Below are 20,985 nucleotides of genomic sequence, written 5' to 3'. Positions count from 1 at the left end.
TGAAAAGGCTTACGTATTGATCCTATAGCTCATTAAAGCAATCAACAGGTCAGATCCTAATCGCGTTCAAGGTTCAAAATCAGATTTTCTCTGGCCCCTGCCACCGGCAGGCACTGCAGAAGGAGGCATTGACAGGGGCTAATTAAGATGAATAAGGGATCAAGGCTTTTACATCCCTGTAGCTCATCACTTCACACCCCCATCCATAGGTGGTACTATGACAGGCGGATGGATGGCTGCTAATGCATATTGGCGCTGTCGGCGCGGAAACCTTCTATCTCCATATTTCAACATTGTATTTTTTTTTTCATAAATGGAAGAATTGTCCTACTTCGTCATATGACAGTGTCGAGCAAAAATTGCCAATCTACAAGCTTGCAACACGTCGCTAGCTTGTAGATCTGCTATTCCTGAATTTGTTTACATTTTGAAAGTGGCTTAAAGGGATGGTCGATTTTTTTGTTTTTGTTGCATTCCTAAGCCAATAATTTGATGACCGGCAGAGTCTCCGGTAGGAGACTTAATGGATACTCTTTGAGTCTCCGCCGGTCATCAAATTATTGGCTTAGGAATGCCACAAAAACAAAACAATCTCCATGAATTCAAGGCTCCATGGGGTGAGTAATCGATCGAGAAAAAAAAGTAAACTATCCCTTTAAGTCTGTCTGTGGATTTGATAAATATTGAACCAACGAAAAGAAGAGCTTGTGACTAAATAATAGCTACATTGGATCCATTTGGGACACATGTTCTTTTTTTCCTTTTCCTGAACAGTAACGATGTGGGACATACAAGGTCTCCGTCCGACAGCGACAATATAACCAGGGGGAGGACAGCTCCAGTACGGTATGGGCTCGGGCACATAATGAAATATTAACCCCAGCCTCTATAGTGGGAGGTTGTCTGTGGATTATAGATGAAGTGGACATGCTGATGGATCTATCTTAAGGCTGCAGCTGTACCTGTTGCTATACCTGTACTGTAGCCTACTTGTCCATCTGCTTTCTGACCTGATTTAACCCATTAAGACATCTGTGTCATTTTAAGATTTCTTTGGCTATTCAAAAATAGCAGATCTACAAGCTCATAGTGCGGCACCGAGTGCCGCACTATGAGCTTGTAGATCTGCAATTTGTTTTAGAAAAATCGTGAAGTTGTGCAAATCTTTAGTTTGAATATATATATATATTTTAAAGCAAACAAATCAACTTAAAGCGAACAAATCAACTCAGATCTTTGCTTCTGCATGGGGATTCTACAAATGTCTTCTAAATCCCAACAGTTTTTTTAAAAAACGTATGTAACTTACTATGTCAAGGACCCCAACATTTCATGTATTTGTCCGCCCCCCCATCTCCAAATATGTTGTTCCAGGGATTCCCCCAGAAGCAAAGATTTGAGTTACAAATGTTCGCTTTAAAAATATATTCAAAGATTTGCACAAATGTTCACGATAAAAAAAAAAAAAGTAGATCTACAAGCTCATACCACGATATGAGCTTGTATATCTGCTATTTTTTTAATAGGCAAAGAAATCTAAAAATGACACAGATGCGTTCCCGGTCTTAGAGGGTTAAGCGTCCATTAATGATGGGGCTACTACAGGTCAAGGTACAGTGCATTACCGACGGTGTGCAGTGGATTAGCATAGTGTTGCTAATGGACTGTACGTGTTAGGCCTGTGTTTCCTCCCTGCTTTGCACTATCCATCCATTAAAGTTAGATGACCAGGGCTGTGTCCGAAATCACTACTCATTCACTATACTCGACTCTACTCGCCGCTATGTGTTCGCTATGTTCTCCCTGCACGGCCTTTGAACCTTTTGGAATCATTCTCCATGCCTGAGGTTCTCAAACTATGGGACGAGACCCCAATTGGGGTCGCGGGAAGGTGAAGGTGTGGTCGCTGTATCCCGAGAGCTTGAGAGTCGGGGAGACCCCTGTTATGGTGGTTGTGAACAAACACTATAACAATGATTCCTATCAGAATATATTTAACTTAATAAAATATACTTTTCGTTTTAACAATAAAAAAGTTACACGTTAAATCAGTCACATCACCTGTAAGTGGTTATAACCACTTAAACCCCAGCATCTGACTTCTGGGGGAAACTATCGCAGAGAATAGTAGATCTACAAGCTCTCAATGCAATTTGATTTATATATGCTACAGTACCAAGTAAGGTTGTATATTATCTGAGAAATCCACAGGAAAGTCTGGAAATTTGAGTATGGAAAAAGAAAGGAATTTTGAAATTGAATGTGTGTAGGAAGTTATGACAGTATCATGGTCAGTATCATGTCAGTGTCAACTTGTGAACTTGTAGATCTGCTATTTTCAGCAAAGATATTTAATGTAGAGTGAAAATCCCCTCGTATAGAGCCCTGAGGGACTCAAAGTTGGTCGGTCAACCAGCTGTGGGATATAGGTGGTTAATACTGTAGCAGCTTATGTGCCTGTATGACATGCTTTCATCATTCGTCTTGCTGTCAAACTCTCTATTAGTCTTATGTCATACATATCTATCTGTGCAGCACATTAACCATACATGAGGCGCACTGAAATAGAATGTCCTACTGGAGCTGTTACAGTAAGCACTCTGTCTCAATACTGTATAATGATGTGTATTTTTATCATTACCATTATTATTAATTATTATTATTATTATTATTATTATTATTATTATTATTATTATTATAGAGAAGAAGTATATATAAGAGTGGACCAATTTTCAAGAACAAGGGTGATATACAGTAGACTTCTACTACAGTAGGTATAAATGAGCCACAACATGATGGGTTTATGTCAAGGAAGAGCACTACAGATGTGCTATTTAGTCTGTCCGAATCACGGTCAGTATCACGGTCAGTAGTGATGAGCGGGCCGACCCGTAACCCGCGGGTCAACCCGCGGCGCGGGTGGTCGAGTCAGGATTTCAGAGGCAATTATGCGGGCTGCGGGTGAGCGGGTCAGCCGCTCTCACACGCAAAAAAAGAAAAAAAACTATTTTGAACAACATGCTTGTTTATTTAGCCCATGACAATGTTGTGCTACTGTAGACATTTAAAGCGACTTTGGGTACTTAAAAGAGCGCTATATAAATCTGAGCTATTATGATGATGATTTTTTTTTTACCGCGGGTCGCGGGGCGGGTTGAGCCATAGATTTATATATGGTTTTGCGGGGCGGGTTGAGGTGGGTTGGGTTCCGTGGCGGGGTGGGGCGGGGCGGGTCATGAAAAAACCCGACCCGCACATCACTAACGGTCAGTATCATGTCAGTATCATGGTCAGTATCATGTCAGTATAATGGTAACAATTCCCATTAGGGGTGACAAGGCTGGACATGATCAGAAATGACTACATTAGAGGATCAACCCAGGTTAGAAGGTTTGGGGATAAAGCAAGAGAAGTGAGGTTGAGATGGTTTGGACATGCAGAGGAGGGATGAGGGGTTCATTGGAAGAAGGATGCTGAAGATGGAGCTGCCAGGTAAGAGGAGAAGAGGAAGGCCAAAGAGGAGGTTTATGGATGTGGTGTAGATGACATGCAGGTGGATGACAGGGAAGCACCATAGGAAGCACCATAGAAGACAGGGAATCACCATACTGTAAAAGACAGGGATGCACCATAGGAAGCACCATAGAAGACTCCTGCCAAGGAGTCACAGAGGAAGACGCATGCAGAATATAGAACCAGATGAAGACGCATGCAGAATATAGAACCAGATGGAAAGAGATGATCCGCTGCGGCGACCACGATGGGAATTACTGAAAGATTATTCTGACATCCCAACAGTCGGAAAAAGGGGTTATGGTGCCTCCAGTCACTGTGATCCTACTGTCTGGAATTCTATACCACTTGAAAATTAGGACAAACCTAATTTGTGTGTCAATTTGTGATCATATGGCTTTATTGCAAGTGTAATTGAGCCTAGAATAGCACCAAACAGTTATAACCACATAGAATGTGTAACTGAATGAGACAGACAGACAGACAGGCAGACAGGCAGACAGACAGACAGACAGACAGACAGACAGACAGACAGACAGACAGAGTGTCAGATGTTGTGTTCAACCCATTAAGACTAGGAAAGCATTTTGTGTGATTTTTTTAATTATTTGGCTATTCAAAAATAGATCTGCTATTTTTGAAAAATCGTGAAAATGTGTGCAAATCTTTGAATATATATTTTTTAAAGCTAACATTTGTAAAATATTGACAGAGATGCGTTCTCGGATTGAATGGGTTAACTCCATGATACTTAGAGGATGCCAGGTCCACAGCCAGATGGTCTCATATTCTACTAGCACTGAGCAGGAACAAAAGACAGTAATAACACCTGCAGAAGGTTCTGCTGCAGAGACAATATTGTCAGAGCGCATTTCGCTGTCACATCATACTGGCTCAATGACAACAAAAAACACACTGCTGCTCTTACTGTGAAATAGGCTCATGATGACCCATCTGGGCATCTAAAGGATAGTTTGCAGTATTAGATGACAGGGCACTTAGTAGTTTATTCTAATGATCAGTCGATCGATTGTGTTCCACCTTGGATCAATGGAACCAACGTAGCATACTTTAAGTTTGTACATATTTTATTGGTATATTTTGTTTATATTAGTGTTAGATCTGCTTTTCCTCTATCTATGCAGAGATAGTTTTGTTTTTGATGGTTGTTTACATCATCGGAAAGCCTTTTCATGGCCATGTTGAGATTATATAGTTATATTGAGATTGTATCTCTAGAACTTGAACTGAATTGTCATTGTCATCCTGAAACGTTTTTCAAGTGAAAAGAGAAATCATTCAGATCTTAGTGTTTTATAAATTATTTGGGGGCCCACTTGCAATACCCTCACGGCCCGCCAGTGGGCCCCGGCTGACAGGTGGAGAACCAGTGTGTTAATGTGAAGAAAGAAAGCAGCAGCTCAGAACAATCATCAGTCCGTTATTAGTAGAGCTAGAGCCCAACAGATGGGCCATTATTTGACTTTTTTGACAACATCAGTATTGTGCAGCTGATGTGTCCCGATTTTTTTTTACCTTTAAAACATTTAAAAAAATAGCCGATCTACAAGCTCACAACATGTCATCTCAGTATCATGTCAGTATCATATCAGTGTCATGGTCAGTATCATGCCAGTAATAGTATCATGGTCAATATCATGGTCAGTATCATATCAGTATCATGGTCAGTATCATATCAGTATCATGGTCAGTATCATATCAGTATCATGGTCAGTATCATATCAGTATCATGGTCAGTATCATGCCAGTATCATTGTGACATGCTGTGAGCTTGTAGATTGGCTATTTTTGAAATGTTTTGAATAGGGCTTCAGTGCTTAAATAAATCAATTGTACTTTTTTCTTGTTCATTGTATTCTTCTTTTCATACTGAAGTTTAATATACCCCAAAAGAATGATCTATCAAAAGGTTCTAGGTCTCTCCAAAATCAGGTCCGGCATTGGACCCAAACATCTTGTTACAATCCACTGATCCACTGCACAGTTAACGGTAACATAATAGTCTGTCTATATAGTTAAAGGGATACTTCACTTTCACATAAAATAAACATTTAAAAAATATATTAAAAATAAATGAAAAAAGTAATGGAAAAATCACGGCCCCCTCACGCATTAGAGTGTCCTACTAATGTGTGAGGGGGCCTTTATTTTGCCATAACTTCTTTCATTTTTTTTTTTTTTTTTTTTTTAATGTTTATTTTATGTGAAAGTGAAGTATCCCTTTAAGTTCGTAATATTTGCATTTTCCCTGAGATATCAGTTAAGTGTTGTGCTTGATTGGTAGCAATTGTTAAAAAGAGATTGGGAGAAACTGCACTGTTTAGGCCCACGTGTTCTGCATGAAAAACAGACTCTAAACAAAGTAATTTGTGATAAATGACCTACTTATTGATCTACTTATGCCTATCAGTCCTCTGTAAGTGGCACTCTAAAGCTGCATCAGTCATACTGCCTCTGGGTAATTCAGACCACTGAGATTTTTCTCTGCATCGTTCTATTGTTTAACTCATGCTCGTCTTACGACACTGTCGCACTCAAGGTGTGGCATGGATGCCTTGTGAGCTTGTAGACCTGCTAATTTCCAAGCCTGGTCAACAAAGTATAAATCAGGCTTAAAACGGCTTTGTCTCATCGCAAATCGTTGGTCTGAACTATAGGCTTAAAAGGATTTAAAAAGTGTTTAGCTGTGAAATTGCTGACACATCCAGATGTAGCTTAGCAGCAGTGCACACTGCACAGCACGCCTAGCAGTGTCATGGTCCCCAGCCCGGAGTAGGGCAGTGGGTTGGTCCCCAGCTCGCAGCCAAGCCGTGTCATCATGGTCCCCAGCACGCAGTAGGGCAGTAGGTTGGTCCCCAGCTCGCAGCCTAGCAGTGTCATGGTCCCCAGCCCGGAGTAGGGCAGTGGGTTGGTCCCCAGCTCGCAGCCTAGCAGTGCCATGGTCCCCAGCCCGGAGTAGGGCAGTAGGTTGGTCCCCAGCTCGCAGCCTAGCAGTGCCATGGTCCCCAGCACGCAGTAGGGCGGTGGGTTGGTCCCCAGCTCGCAGCCTAGCAGTGTCATCATGGTCCCCACTAACACAAAGCACAGCAGTGTCATGGTCCCCAGCACGCAGTAGAGCAGTGTGTTGGTCCCCAGCCCGCAGCAGGGCAGGCCTGCATCCAGTCGTGTAATTTGCGGTCAGGGCACACAGTATAGCAGGGCATGATGGAGCCCTTGTGATAGTTTCCTCGGTCACAGTAAAGAGCAGGCAGGCTGCAATGCAAGGAGAGAGGCGAGGGAGAAAGCACAAAGCCTGCATGGGATCTGCAAGAATAAATACATAAATAAATAAATGCAAGCACAGCCTTGCTTTACACCAACATTTTGTAACTTTTATAAGTTGGTTCAAGTCCTATGGGGACACATCAGTCTCTTCGTACCTATAAAGACATGAATATAGGCAAAGGAATTGAAGATCACATGAAAATAGCAAACTTTTACAAATTCCCTGTATGTGGTTTTAGATGACAGCTTGGCTTTGAGGCTGCTGCTGCTCAGGCTTTGCAGTCGTTTTCCCCCACAGTACAGAGAACAGAGGTCCTGTCTCTCTCTCTCTCTCTCTCTACAGTGTGGGGAACTCAGAAGGTGTCATGTTTTATGGAACAAAGGACATTAGCTGCCGGCAGCATCCATCCACTACACACATCTCCTATGCAGGGATAATCCTGCTCGCTCGTGCCCTGCTCTCTAGGGTTCAGTGCTGGGCGATTCATAATGTATGTATTCCCACTTATATGGAAAAGCTGGGATAAGCACGTTATTCACATTAATATAAAGAGGTATGCAGACGTGATGTGAAACGGAGAAGCGGCCTCTGCTCTCCCAGCCCAGGACACCATAGTTTAGGGTATAGAGGTTCTCAAACGTTTTCGTCTCGAGACCCAAAAGAGACATTTTGGTGTCTTCCCGGGACACTGTCATTAAGACGACATGAATTAAGCATTCGAACTTTGCAGAGAAAAAATCTTTGCGGCCTTAATTACCCTTGACACTAGGGAGCATGACTGATGCAGGCTGCTTTAAAGTGCTATATACTATGGAGGAGCGATAGGCATAAATTAAAAGTTGTCAACAGTTTTCCACACCTGTGTGTTCCTTTGAACAAGCTCAGAACATCTTTGAAAGTTTCTTAGTAAACATTACTTTCTTATCTATCAATTCTTTTTTTGTATTGTTTTATTTAATTGTATTTATTTATTTATGTTTTCTACATGTTTTGGGGGTCAAAATGTATTAAAAGGTAATATTTTCTTTTTTTTACCTGCGTCACCGTGCAGCCAAGTCCCATCTGGACATCAAACCACGCAGGAAGCTTCATGGAAGAGAGAGAGAGAGAGAGAGAGAGAGAGAGAGAGAGAGAGAGAGAGAGAGAGAGAGAGAGAGAGAGAGAGAGAGAGAGAGAGAGAGAGAGAGAGAGAGAGAGAGAGAGAGAGAGTCACCCGCTGCCCGTATCCAAGCATCATCACTGACCCAATGTAAAGCACAACGCATGGCAGCTGAGACCAGGCAGCTAAAAATAAAACACAATACAATGACCTTTATGTATCATTCTCTGGATGTTACAGCATCTATGCATTTATGCATTTATGTGTGATGCTTTCTGTATAGCATTGAATTTTGCACATGTGTGGGTGTGTGGCTGCATACAGAAAGTGAGCATATCAGGCTGTTTGCCATTTTGTTCAGCATCATTTAAATGATCTAATAGGAAAGGTGTGTTTACATGTGTTCTTGCTATCGTGTCATGCATTGGTTTTCACACTTGTTTGTGCCCAAGGGACCTCCAAAGGGCAAGTGTGATGACCCCTTCACTATGCTACTGATACCACTGATGCACCCCATTGTATATAGTAGTTTCTGTTGTTTTTAGTTAAAATAAAATCACTTTTTATGTTACTCCTGTGTGCTGTCTCCCACCTTTGTCATGATTCAGTCAGGATGGAACACTAAACAATTTATTGCAACAAATGGAATACAAACTTAGCATTAATGGCTCCACTCTTTAATAGATATTCCCTAAATTTTGCTAAGCAGCATGCTCAGCAAAATCAGGGAACACTATGCAAAACCACCCACAGGTATACAAGAGCGGGCCCATAGCAAGACATTTAATCAGATTAACTTGTCATGCAACTTGCATTTTAACATTAAAGCCATAGAAAATCGTGGCTGATTGAAAACAATCAGCAGACTGACAGCTCATTAAAGCTGAGGCATACGACTACGGTCCCCTGCATGAACTAACGCTTCATTTGTTGAGCCAGTTCATGACTCAAGTCAAAATCTCATGGCACTACTCACATCCATGCAAAGTAATCTCCAGTCTATAACATGTGGTAGCACTCATCCACTCCGTAAACGTTTATTGTTTATTAACTATTGCCATATAAGTTATGGGCACAGTGTGGCGCAATTGGTAGCGCTGTCGCCTCACAGCTAGAAGGTCCTGGGTTCGATTCCCGCCGGGGATGCTGTGGGCGCTGGGGGCGTGTCTTCTCCTCCACGTCATCAGCGCCCATACCCTAGGTGGGGTTGGCGAAAGGGCCTACTCTGTGTGGAGATGCTCTCCCCGTGTCTCCTAGGGGAGTTAATACCCTCACAAAAACATGTAGTAATCCTGGTCGCTATACTGCCTCCCCCATGACAGCCGGGGCGCCTGATGGAGGGGAAGGGAACTGGTTGGAATAATGTGTTCCTTCCACGCGCTCATGCATTGAAGGAAGCATGAGCTCGGCCCTGGCCTCCCTAGGCTGTGGGGGACTGGTGTAGCGCTGGTGTAGGGCTGGTGTAGCGCCCAGGATCACTTAGGAAATTGGAACCGGGTGAAAAAATAAATGGGTTGCAAAAATCGCAGGATAAAAAAAAAAGAAAAAAAAGAACTATTGCCAAATAAAAAGGTCAAAATATATATTTTGGGGGGTAGAATTTGCCACTGTTTTTGGAAATGTGTGTTCACAAAGTATGATATACATTACATACACAGTACATTTCAATAATAATGTGTGGCTGTCACGAAATCCCTAGGCACATATGGACTTGTCTCATCTTGGCACTCCAGCGTGCCTCGGCACACCGTTTGGGGACCACCGGGGTAATAAAGGCTAACACCAGTTGAAAAAAGGCCATTATTTTCAGGCTGTGTTTCCTGTGTTTGTGGGGTTGAACTCAGCTAGCCTCCTCTCTCTCTACCAAGCGCTCCCCTGCGGAACAGATTCATCACAATCTTATGCTCTGCCAGACTGCCTTCTCTGGCCTTTACCCCATCAGAAAGAATCATGTCCACCTGCAGCCAAATGGCTTCCTACACTGACTGCTCCCTTCTTGCTGCGCTGGGATTTATATGCTGGCTTTTAACTCACTGTTGAGGGTATCAGGTGTTGTTTGTGAAATCCAAGATGATATGTTACCTTTGACGACCTTCTATGTCTTTGTCCAAGCGTGTGTGTGTGTGTGTGTGTGTGTGTGTGTGTGTGTGTGTGTGTGTGTGTGTGTGTGTGTGTGTGTGTGTGTGTGTGTGTGTGTGTGTGTGTGTGTGTGTGTGTGTGCGCGCGCGCATGTGTGTGTGAGTGTGAGTGTGAGTGTGTGTGTGTGTGTGTGTGTGTGTGTGTGTGTGCGTGTGTATGTGTGTGTGTGTGTGTGTATGTGTGTGGGTGTGTGCGCGTGTGTGTACAGTATGTGAGTGTAAAGTATCGGAAAACTGAAATTCTCAAGTACAGTAAAAGTACCTCAAAATTGTACTTATTTTCACAATACTTGAGTAAATGTACAGTACTAAGTGAGTGCGTACATGTGGGGTGCCATGACGGTGGCCTGTGGCGGCATATGTGGTTTTGTGTTACATGGAACAAAGACATTAGCCGGCGCTGTAACAACGGAGCCAGGCAACAAATCAGCAAGTCAGTAAACTGATAAGCAACAATGAATAGTCAATGACAAGTCAAGTCCATGGAAACACACCATCAATGGTTAATGTTCATTCCTCAACCTGACACAGCTGCTGCAAACTAACGAACATACACAGTCAAATCTGGACTGTGCAAAGGTGCAATAGACCAGTGGTTCTCAACCTGTGGGTCAGGACCCCCAGGGGGGTCCCCACATGATTTTTCTTTGGGGGGGGGGGGGTCCCCAGATGACAGGGAAGTGACAGTATAAAAGGACTTTTAAGACCATTACTGCATCAAAAGTAATCAACAAACTATACTCTAAAAACTGGCTAAACATTGGCCAAATTGTCAAATAACATAAGAAAGTGGCAAAAAAATGCTGATCTACAAGCTCGCTTTGCGAGGTGTTATGAGCTTGTGGGTCTGCTATTTTCACAATATTTATCTGTCGAACCGAGTAAAAAAAAAGAAAGATGCCTCAACTCCTACATTCCAAGTGCTTATCAGGGTGGGGGGTCCCCAGTTCAATTCTGATTATTTTGGGGGGTCGCGGCCTGAAAAGGTTGAGAACCACTGCAATAGACCAGTGTTACTCAAAGGTTAATGTCAAGGTCCCCCACATTGATATGCATGTTCCCACGGACCCCCATCTGAAAAGTTTCACAACTGTCTGATTGTCGACGCTGTTACTGCTTCTCCTTGGATTCTCCTCTCCTCCGCACACACACATAATGATGTCATATCTTGTGTGACGAGAGAGAAACAAGAAGAGAGAGAGAGAACCAGGAAACACAAGTGAATCAGCCATGTAAATATGACCTTTAACTTAACTCCGGGAGTGTATGAAAAAAAAGACATAACACGTACTGACGTTACGTGTCTGTGTTCTCAAAATGACGCCCACCACAAAATGACTCCCACCACAAGAACCTCCTGGGCTTTGGGAGATTACTGCCGACCGAGATGAACATGAGGTGAATGTCAGAGAGAGCTGAGGGATGTGGTATTTACAAATTATTTCTACACTCACCTGCATGAAAGAAGCAGCTGGGTAACAGCTCATTAGAATAGTTTAGGGCTGGCGCTTCCAGGCAGCTCGACTAATGAACTCTCATGTGCTTCTGTTCCCCACTCATTAGAATTCACTACTTGTCATGCTCCCGTTCTTACAAGCTCCACTCAGGTCTAGTTAAAGGAAGCACTTCTGGGGGTCACGTTCGCATCTACTCTGGCTTTTGTGTGCACCCCAGAGTTTTTAAATTGCTTGATTCCATATTTAGTAATGTGGGAATCCAGGTGAATAGAGACACACAGGCTGACACGGGCGCCTACAAATTCACGCCCACTTTTGAGACAGCGCCGCTACTCGAGGTCCATTAGAACAATGAACTGCAGCTCTCAATGCAATCTCTATGAGAGGCATTGTAAAATACCGTAATTTCACTGCTTAACTACTGAGGCTGTAGCAATTTTTTTTGTGTTCAATAAACTGCCCCATTTGTTTAATTTATCCTTTTTAATGTCCCATATCTGTCATCTCGATATACTTCCCACAATATACTATAATATACTCCATCAGTGTGTCAAAAGTTCTAGCATCTGAAATCTAAAGTTTAATTTGCATGGTATATACGTCACAGACGCATCCCTTGAGGTTTTCAATACCCAGATACGTTTGTGTCTCTCATGTATCATTTTTATAGGTTATTTATTTTGGACAATTATCCAAACAGCATCTTGAAAGACTATTTGTATATTAATACTATCCTGGAGAATTCACCAAGTAGTTGAAAATGTCGGGATATGTCACTCCTCCATTTAGTTGGGTTATTTCCCCAACTTACATTCAGGCAAGTTAATACAACAGCAGTAAACCCACACGTTTTCATTTTTCATGTACCGTCGGAGCTCCACGGTAGCGAGAAAATTAATATAAGCCTATGAGATGTTCAAAATATAGACATGAACAAAGTCAGTAGAGATTTGGATGAGAATTCAAAGTCGGTGCTTGGCGCTCGTAAAGACAGTGATGTCACTGAAATGCGACTACTGTGTCTGTCTGCCGTCTACCCTCTGCTGTGTTAACATTATAAATCCATTAAAGTGGCAAATTAAATGTGAAACACATCAACTATTAAGAAAACAAGAAGATATGTTGACAAAGACACCATACATTTGGAAACATATTTTTATTTAAATCAATATCGTCTTCTGTTAATGTAGGATCATTTTAAAAGTAGGCTCTCATATTCCTCTCATAGGGAATGCATTGGCAGCTGCAGTTCATCGTTCTAACGGACCTCGAGTAGCGGCGCTGTCTCAAAAGTGGGCGTGAAATTTGTAGTTCCCGTCTGTCTCTATGGTGCACCCACTGCACCTGACCTAGTCACATGACCAGGAAGTTACAAATGTCTAGTTCCTCCCAGTAGAGAGCCATTTTGACTCTGCTGCACATGATGGTGTTTCCCCTCTCATGCAGGGTGAACGAGAACTCATGGTAAGCAAAAGCTCAGCCTTGTGAAGCACGTACAGAATAACCATGTGTAAGGTTATTCTTTGTTTGTTGTGGCTAATGCTACTGCTACCCTTTGTTTGTTATAGGCTATTGTTTGTTTGAGCACATGGATGCTTACCATGCTTATACAGTAGCACTTTAAATTGTGTCAACATCACTGTGTTTTATTTGATCTTATTCAAATGTATTTATTTATTTGTTCCAGTTTATAAAGTGACCTCCAAATAACTGCTGTGTCCAGAGACCTGGAGATACTGTTAATACAGTATTTCTATGCGTTGCCTTTTTGTGTATTTTAATGTTTTTAGTTTCATTCATCATTGTCTTCTTTTTGTAGCTGTGGTGCTGGAATTCTCCCCCGCTCCTTGTCCTTGCATTGTGCCGAAGCAGTTTGTGTATCACTGCAAAACGAAGTAGGTTTTTGCTGCATGTTCTTTTTAATGAAGATTTGAATACAGACGGGGTTTGCATTATGTTGTAATACTACGGCTGGCAACTAATCTGTTTAGTCCGTTTCCTTAAAGGGACCAGTCCAGCCACGTTTCCCACTGTTATTTTACTCTGTTGGTTTGTTGCTTTTTATTTGATCTATTAGTTATTGGCATTTGAGGTTCAGTTATAGCAGATGCTAGACATATATTTTAGTGTGTTCTTGGATGGTGATGTGTGTTAACACATTGATTGCCTAGATCGCATCGATGCGTTCTTTCAAATCCATCGCTTGAATGCCAGCAATTCAAAAGAACGCATTGATGCGTTCTTTTGAATTTTCATTGTTTAATCTGTTATTGCACGGCTCTGTTTATTTCTCATCAGCACTTTCGTTTTCCACAAAAAAAAAAAATTCCGGGTCACATTGTTTTTCTCCGGTCATTTTCGGCCAGAATAGGGAAAAACACATTTTTTCACACGGTATAAAAAACGAACGGACGGCTCAACTTCTATTTTCTTTGGTCCGGGTGACTAACAGTCATCGTCGTAGTGTATCACATCGTTTTCAGGCCGATCAGCGGATCAGGGATTGTCGAAAACATAACATCCGGTGAATGACAGGATATGACGTGGGCCTGTTTGGGAGGGGGCGAGCGAGGTGATCAATGTGTGGATTTGCTGCTCTCTACTGGTGGAACTGTCGTATGTGCTTAACACCACAATCAGAGAATTTATTTGAATGAAAAATTACAATTAAAAAATTAGAAAACACGCAAATTGCTGGCACAGGGGTGAGTACATTATGAATAAACTCTGGCAGTCAATGTGTTAATGAGTCTGCTCTCCTCTCTTTCGTCGACAGTGTGTGGCTCTGTACAAGGCCGGGTCCGCCTTGCTACACTGGACCTCCATGGTCGTGGTCTCTCCTTGTTCCAGAACAGTTCCCTCCATCACACTCTCCTCCAGCTCTTCACCCTCTTCCTCCTCCTCACCTTCCTCCATATCCTCCATCCTCCATATCCAGGCAGCTGGTCTCCCAGGCGATCATGGTACTGTCCCGCCCCCTCGCTCGCTGACCCACGTTGTCTACAGGGCATAGCAGTGGTAGCCATTTTGTGGTGCCACAGATATAAAACCCATTCATTATTCCCATAGAGATTTATGGAGAGATATTGATAGAGATATTGAAAATATTCATACAAATTATTTAAAGCCTGGAACCAAGCCATCCAGGCTCCTGGTGGCTCATGACCATAAAACTGATTCTGTGTCAAACAATATTTGAAAACCGCAAAAAAGTGTATTAATTAATTAATAAGTATAGTTACATATTCAAATCATTTTTGACACAGAATCAAATGTTTTATGGTCATGACTCACCAGGATATCTGTGGCACCACAAAATGGCCGCCACCGCTATGCCCTGTGAGCATCGACACATCCGCTGGCGATAGCGGAGAACTTCAGCACGTTGAGCGTCTCGTCGTGCGCGGAGGCACAAGGGCTGGTGTTGATGATCATGCAGGCGTTTCCTCCGCCGGTGAAGTAACCCTGAAGGAAGTGGGTCAGCTTGGACTCCCTGAATGGGACATGCTGCGGATACTTGTTCTGCTGGTCGAGTCTCAGGGGCGTTCATGCGTTTTCTCCAGAGTGAGCAGGGACGTGTCGATGTATCCCCGCCTCCTTCAGCCTCTGTCCTCCGGTCCCGGCCCGAGCACAACGCTCAGAGCCTGCTAGATCGCACAGAGAGAGAGCTGATGGTGTGCACTCTGGGAACTGGGACTCCATCATCTACTCTGAGGATCTGAAGGGGGGAAATTATTGTGACTGCTGCTGGACAACTGGTTGAGTCTGGTGGCAGAGAAACTCTGGTTCTTCTTGCCAACCTTCATGACTCTGTAGGCCTCATCTGAAGTGCTCACCTGGACCCAACGCAGGTCTTTGACAAAGGAGTTTCCGTTAATATCCTGAGACAGCTGGAGAACTGTTCTCCTGCTGGTTCCACTGGGAAGCTGTTCCAGCAGATCGTAAATGTTCTCATTGTAGATTTCACAGAAATAAACCCATGCAGACCGAGAACTGGCTGGAAACACTGCTGTCACTGTTCGCAGAACTCCCTGAGGTTGAGGCTTAGGTTCGCAACCTGGGTGTTATCTTGGACTCTACCCTCTCCTATCACATCCCACATCAAATCCGTCACCAGATCCGCCTTCTTCCACCTCAAAAACATTTCCAGACTCCGGCCGTCACTCTCAGACTCTACCGCTGAGACCCTCATCCACTCTTTCATCTCCTCCCGCCTGGATTACTGTAATGGTGTCCTGTTCCCAATGGAGATTCGCCAGATGACAACATTGGACTCCTTCAAGTCCGCACTGAAGAGACATCAATTTACCCAGGCTTTTGGCAATTAATTTGTTATTTTGTGTACTGTAAAGCGTCCTTGGGTTTCTGAAAGGCGCTATATAAATCCAAGTTATTATTATTATTATTATTATACACCTTCCAGAAAGGTGGATCTACAGGAGGAACTCTGTGAAGACACGCAGCTGTGTGTGTCACTCTTTCAGCAGATGCAGAAGATGTTTCTTGGTGGTGTTTCTGTTTAGGGGTGAAATAGTTGGTCACATTACACATGGTGAATATAGTGTTTAGTGGTTCCTCCTGCCCCCCTCACAAGCGGGAGGTGGCGTAGTCAGGCAATTTAGTACCAGTTACTACAGCAATTTGATTAATTTGGTCAAACACAAAATTAAGTTGCGATCAACGCAAGAGTGGAGACCACCTTCTACAGCAGCTTTAACTGGGTATCATGTCAGTATCATGTCGGTGCCATGGTCGGTATCATGGTCAGTATCATGACTCGACTGACTTGTTTGTTCTGCTTCACCTCCTCCTTCACCCCGACCTCTCTTTCCTCCTCGATTCTCGCTCTTTTTCCCTATCTCTATTTCTCTAGGAACCCAAGGGGGCTGTGGCGGAGCGGAGACGAGTGACTGCTCCCCGAGTAGAGCTATGATGGCCGTCAGCTCCTGAGACTACGCCCTACCTTGGGTTCCTCATCCTGTCTCACATTCATCTCATTACGTTTCAATAAAATCGTTAAACTCACGTAGAGGTGTGGTCTCTTACTCATGAACTACATGCTATACTCATTGAAAACACACATCCCTGCTTTGGTGATTGATTGTCCTTCTAATGAATGGGGCCGACCGTATATATATTTTTGTATTAGTTATTTAATTGTTAATATTTTCTTTAATGTAATGTTGCATCAAGGAGTTGAGAAGTGCATGCATGAAATCCTTAAAGTCCATCCATGCATGAAATAACTGATAGAAAAATTAAGCTCTCCCTTCACAAATAGCCATTGTACAAGATCCCAACGCGTTGCAACGCGTAATCATTATTTGTAGATTATTTTACTGAATTAATGGTTATATTTATAATGGATTAAATCACTTAGTTTGATCAAATGCACCCCTTCATGATTTCCCAGACTTGCAGTAGGAGACTACCCCCTGGGTAACTATAACTGAGTGGGCCCATCTCCAGTGGACTTTTTAGGGGTCATTTTCTTTTTACACATTCAGAGTTGAATTAACACTAGATTCTCACTGTATCTGCATTTAGTTTTTCTTCTTTTTTTCCCCGTTTTGTGTTCTATGGCTAACGGGACAGATGGACGGTAGTACATGTGTGCTCATGCATGTGGACCTACTTGTACCTCATGATTGCCTCAGCACCACTCTGCCCTTTGATGTCCTCTATCCGATAGCTGGCTTGTAAGGTCGTACACAGAGTGTGTGTGTGTGTGCGCGCGCACACACTTCTGCACGCACGAACGCATACGTCAGGGCTGGCTGCCGGCAAATTCCAGTGGGAGTTTTGGGAGTGAGGGGTGGGGTGAAGGGGGTTTAACAGAACTGTGATGGTGCCCCATAAAGAATTAATGACTGTTTAACATTATGTATTTTATATTATCTCCGCCAGGCCAAAGGCCAGGGATTACGAGAGATTACGTTTTCACCCCTGTTCCGACTAGTCAAAAGTACTGCACAACATTTGTCTTGAAATGTAGTGGAGTGAAAACACGCCGCTTAGCGCCGCATTTCAAGCTTGTGGATCTGCTGCTTTTGATGCTCTTGTGTGACGCTGCAGTATGATCAATTAAGGAGTTAATTTATGAAAAAAGTTAAAATATGGAGATAAGAGGTTTCTGTCTGACAGCAACAAATTATTACTATAACATAATTCCACTCTCCCCATTGGGTATTTCACACTCCAGACAGATAGACAAGGAAAACGTTTTTTTCTTTCATTCAGAAACCATGTTATTAAGCCTTCCAGAGGCTTTGCATGGTTAAATCAATGCATTTTATTTCATAATGAAGGTCAGTCACTTCGTCCTGGTGTGGTGGCATTAATATTTCATTTCTAAACCCTGTCAGCCAATTTCCTGATATGCCTACGCATGTTAGTATAGCAGTCACCCTATTTTTACTGTATTGTATTATTAGCTGTGCATATTGTTTGCGGTCAGTGCATTGAATTGCTGTTATAAACATGATAACATTGCCCCGGCTCCATGGTCATTAAAACTAATATCATAGCTGTCGGGCGGAAACCTTGTATATTCAAAGCAGTTACTTTTCAGGAATTGGAAAAAAGAACCCGTGTTCCAATGGATCCAAAGTAGTTATTTCAGTCACAAGCTCTTAATACTTTTCATTGGTTCAATATTTATAAAACCAACAGACTTATTCACTTTCACAAAATAGCAAAAAATAGCAATGCAACGCGTTGCGAGCGATGCGAGCGAGTGTGTAAATGACGGTATTATTAAAATTGTACACATTGCCTTGTGGGTCGACTTTGGACGCCACAAACATAACATGCCCATATATGGACATTATACTGACGCATGGGCAGTTAGACTGTCATCGAAGTAGAATTTGAACACATGTTATTTTTTCCGTATCCTGAAAAGTATAATGATTTTGGACATACAGGTTTTCCACCCGACAGCAACGATATGCAAGTGCATGCGTCCAACAACATATGTGTTTTTTTTTCTGGAGGGGTTGAAGCAATGCCACACACATCATCCCTGCCAATGCAACATGCTGCCTTTTAGCATGAGGTACTTTGGCCTAATGGAAAAGTTAAAAAAAGAAGGGTGTGAGGCAGGCAGTGGTGCTCCTGACCAGAGACCGGAGTCGGAGTGTGCCAGGGTTGGCCTGCGCTAAATGCCAAAAACCAAGGTTATCCCCTTCATCACCTCCCGGACCATCCGCCTCTAATGACAACAGGAGGCAATGTGCTGAAAGAAGTCAATGACTATAACCCATTAAAACCGGGAACGCATCTGTGTCATTTTTTGATTTCTTTGGGCTGTTCAAAAATAGCAGATCTACAAGTTCATAGCGTGGCACCGAGTGTCGCGCTATGAGCTTGTAGATCTGCTGTTTTTGAAAGATCCTGAACATTTTGTTGAAGAATGTGTACACATTGTACACATTGCCTTGTGGGTCGACTTTGGACGCCAGTGCACGCCACAAACATAACATGCCCATATATGGACATTATAATGACGCATGGGCAGTTAGACTGTCATCGAAGTAACATTTGAACACATGTTATTTTTTCCATATCCTGAAAAGTAATGATTTTGGACGTACAGGTTTTCCACCCGACAGCAACGATATGCAAGTGCATGCGGCCAAAAACCAAGGTTATCCCCTTCATCACCTCCCGGACCATCCGCCTCTAATGACAACAGGAGGCAATGTGCTGAAAGAAGTCAATGACTTTAAATACCTTGACTCATGGGTCAACTCCACAGAAGCAACACCTCAGAGTGAGTGCTTGCATGGAGGGCTCTGAATGGAATGGCCAGTGTGTGTCCTGGGGAGAACATTCAGCTAAAATAGCCGATCCACAAGCTTGTACTGTAAGGTTGTAGATCAGCAATTTTTTGCTAAATATTCAAAGAGATTTGGTGTAGAAGGAAATACTAGAAGGCTCACTGGTTCTCAACGTCGGGTCCGAGGACCACCAGAGGTCCAAATGGGCCCCTACGAGTCTGTAACTCTTATGAGTGTAGAAATAGAACCATATGGACATTTGGAACAAGCGTCCAAGGGCGGAACAAGGGTGGGAAAAGGGTCCAAATGGACTGTCACGGGGCAGATGTACACATACTGTACATCTGACTGCTTTCGGTAACATGCAAGGACTGCAATAGTTTTAAAAACTGTTTATTGATTGATTTTGGTCCTGCACTGCTGGTGGCAATCCCTTTGATTAGGAAGGTGCTAAGTGCGGTGTAGGAGGGGGGTGTTTCTCTGGGCTTCATCAGTAATGTGTTTATGTACTTTATTTAAAATGTCATTTGATTGAAGTTCACCCCAAGAGTTTCATTGTGAAACAGCTTTAGGAATGTTAAGGTTACTCTTAGCTGTGGGTTATTTATGGAAGTATTGGAAGAATTGTTGGTAATTGGTTCTGTGTCCTGTGGTAGGATCCACTCCCTATTTAATGGAGGCTCCAGATGTTATCTGGTAGTTACTCAAGGGTAGAAACACAAGCAGATGACATTCCTGAGGTAGAGCTGCAGGGCCTTTTGTGAAAAGGTATAGCCTGTTGGAGTTCTTAACAGTTTTGGTTTTAAGTGTTTGCCTGAAGCATTCATTTTTGTTATAAAATTATTTTCTCATTGGCTAGCACTGTAAATATTTGTGCACGGACTGTTACTGCTATTTTTGGGAGAAGAATAAATATACATAAATTGCATACCTGGATTTGTGTCTGCTTGGAACTGTTACATGGACTCTTCCATCTGTACACTCTCAGAGTTAAATTAACACTGAGGATTTTACAGTGTAGATTGGGGTCCCAGAGAGGAAAAAATGTGGGGGGGGGGGGGGGGCGGGGTCCGTGGCCTTGTGGATATCAAACTGACCGTCCTTGAAATTCAAAAGTTTGAGAATGACTGCACTAGGGGAACTGGTATAGAGCCCTAGGGAACACCAGTCAACTAAGTATGCAGAGTTTAAGTGGCTAAATAGGTTCCAGCAGTGGAACATGCTGGTCATGCTTGTGTTGCAGGGTGACGGGCTGACAGCAGAGAGCTGCTCCAGTAAACGGCCTTTTAAAAGTTATTAAAGTAGACTTATGAAAGAAAGGGTAATGCATACTGACATGGCTGGAGTTGAAGTACAGCAATGGCTCTCTGGAGACGCTGGGGATTCTCAATGAAGTGTGGGAAAGGATACTTCTTCCACAACCGAGAGACACACTCAGTGGTGGAAGAAGTGCTCAGATTTTCTTTTTACTTAAATAAAAGTAGTAATACCACAATATAAAAATACCTTTGTCTGTTACAAGTAAAAGGCCTGTATTAAAAATATTAGCACTTTTACTTGAGTAAAAGTACAAAGGTATTGGCATCAAAATAGTGTATACTTACAGTACCACATTAAAAGTAATACTTTTTTTTGTCAAACGTTTTCCAAAATATCATTACGATGTGACGCTTTGTGAGCTTGTAGATCTGCTATTTTTGAATAAGCCAAG

This window comes from Gymnoscopelus braueri, assembly GCF_963280865.1.
Source record: "Gymnoscopelus braueri genome assembly, chromosome: 9".
Taxonomy (NCBI): domain Eukaryota; kingdom Metazoa; phylum Chordata; class Actinopteri; order Myctophiformes; family Myctophidae; genus Gymnoscopelus; species Gymnoscopelus braueri.
The sequence above is the reverse complement of the archived record's forward strand: the minus strand, read 5'-3'. Positions refer to the sequence as shown.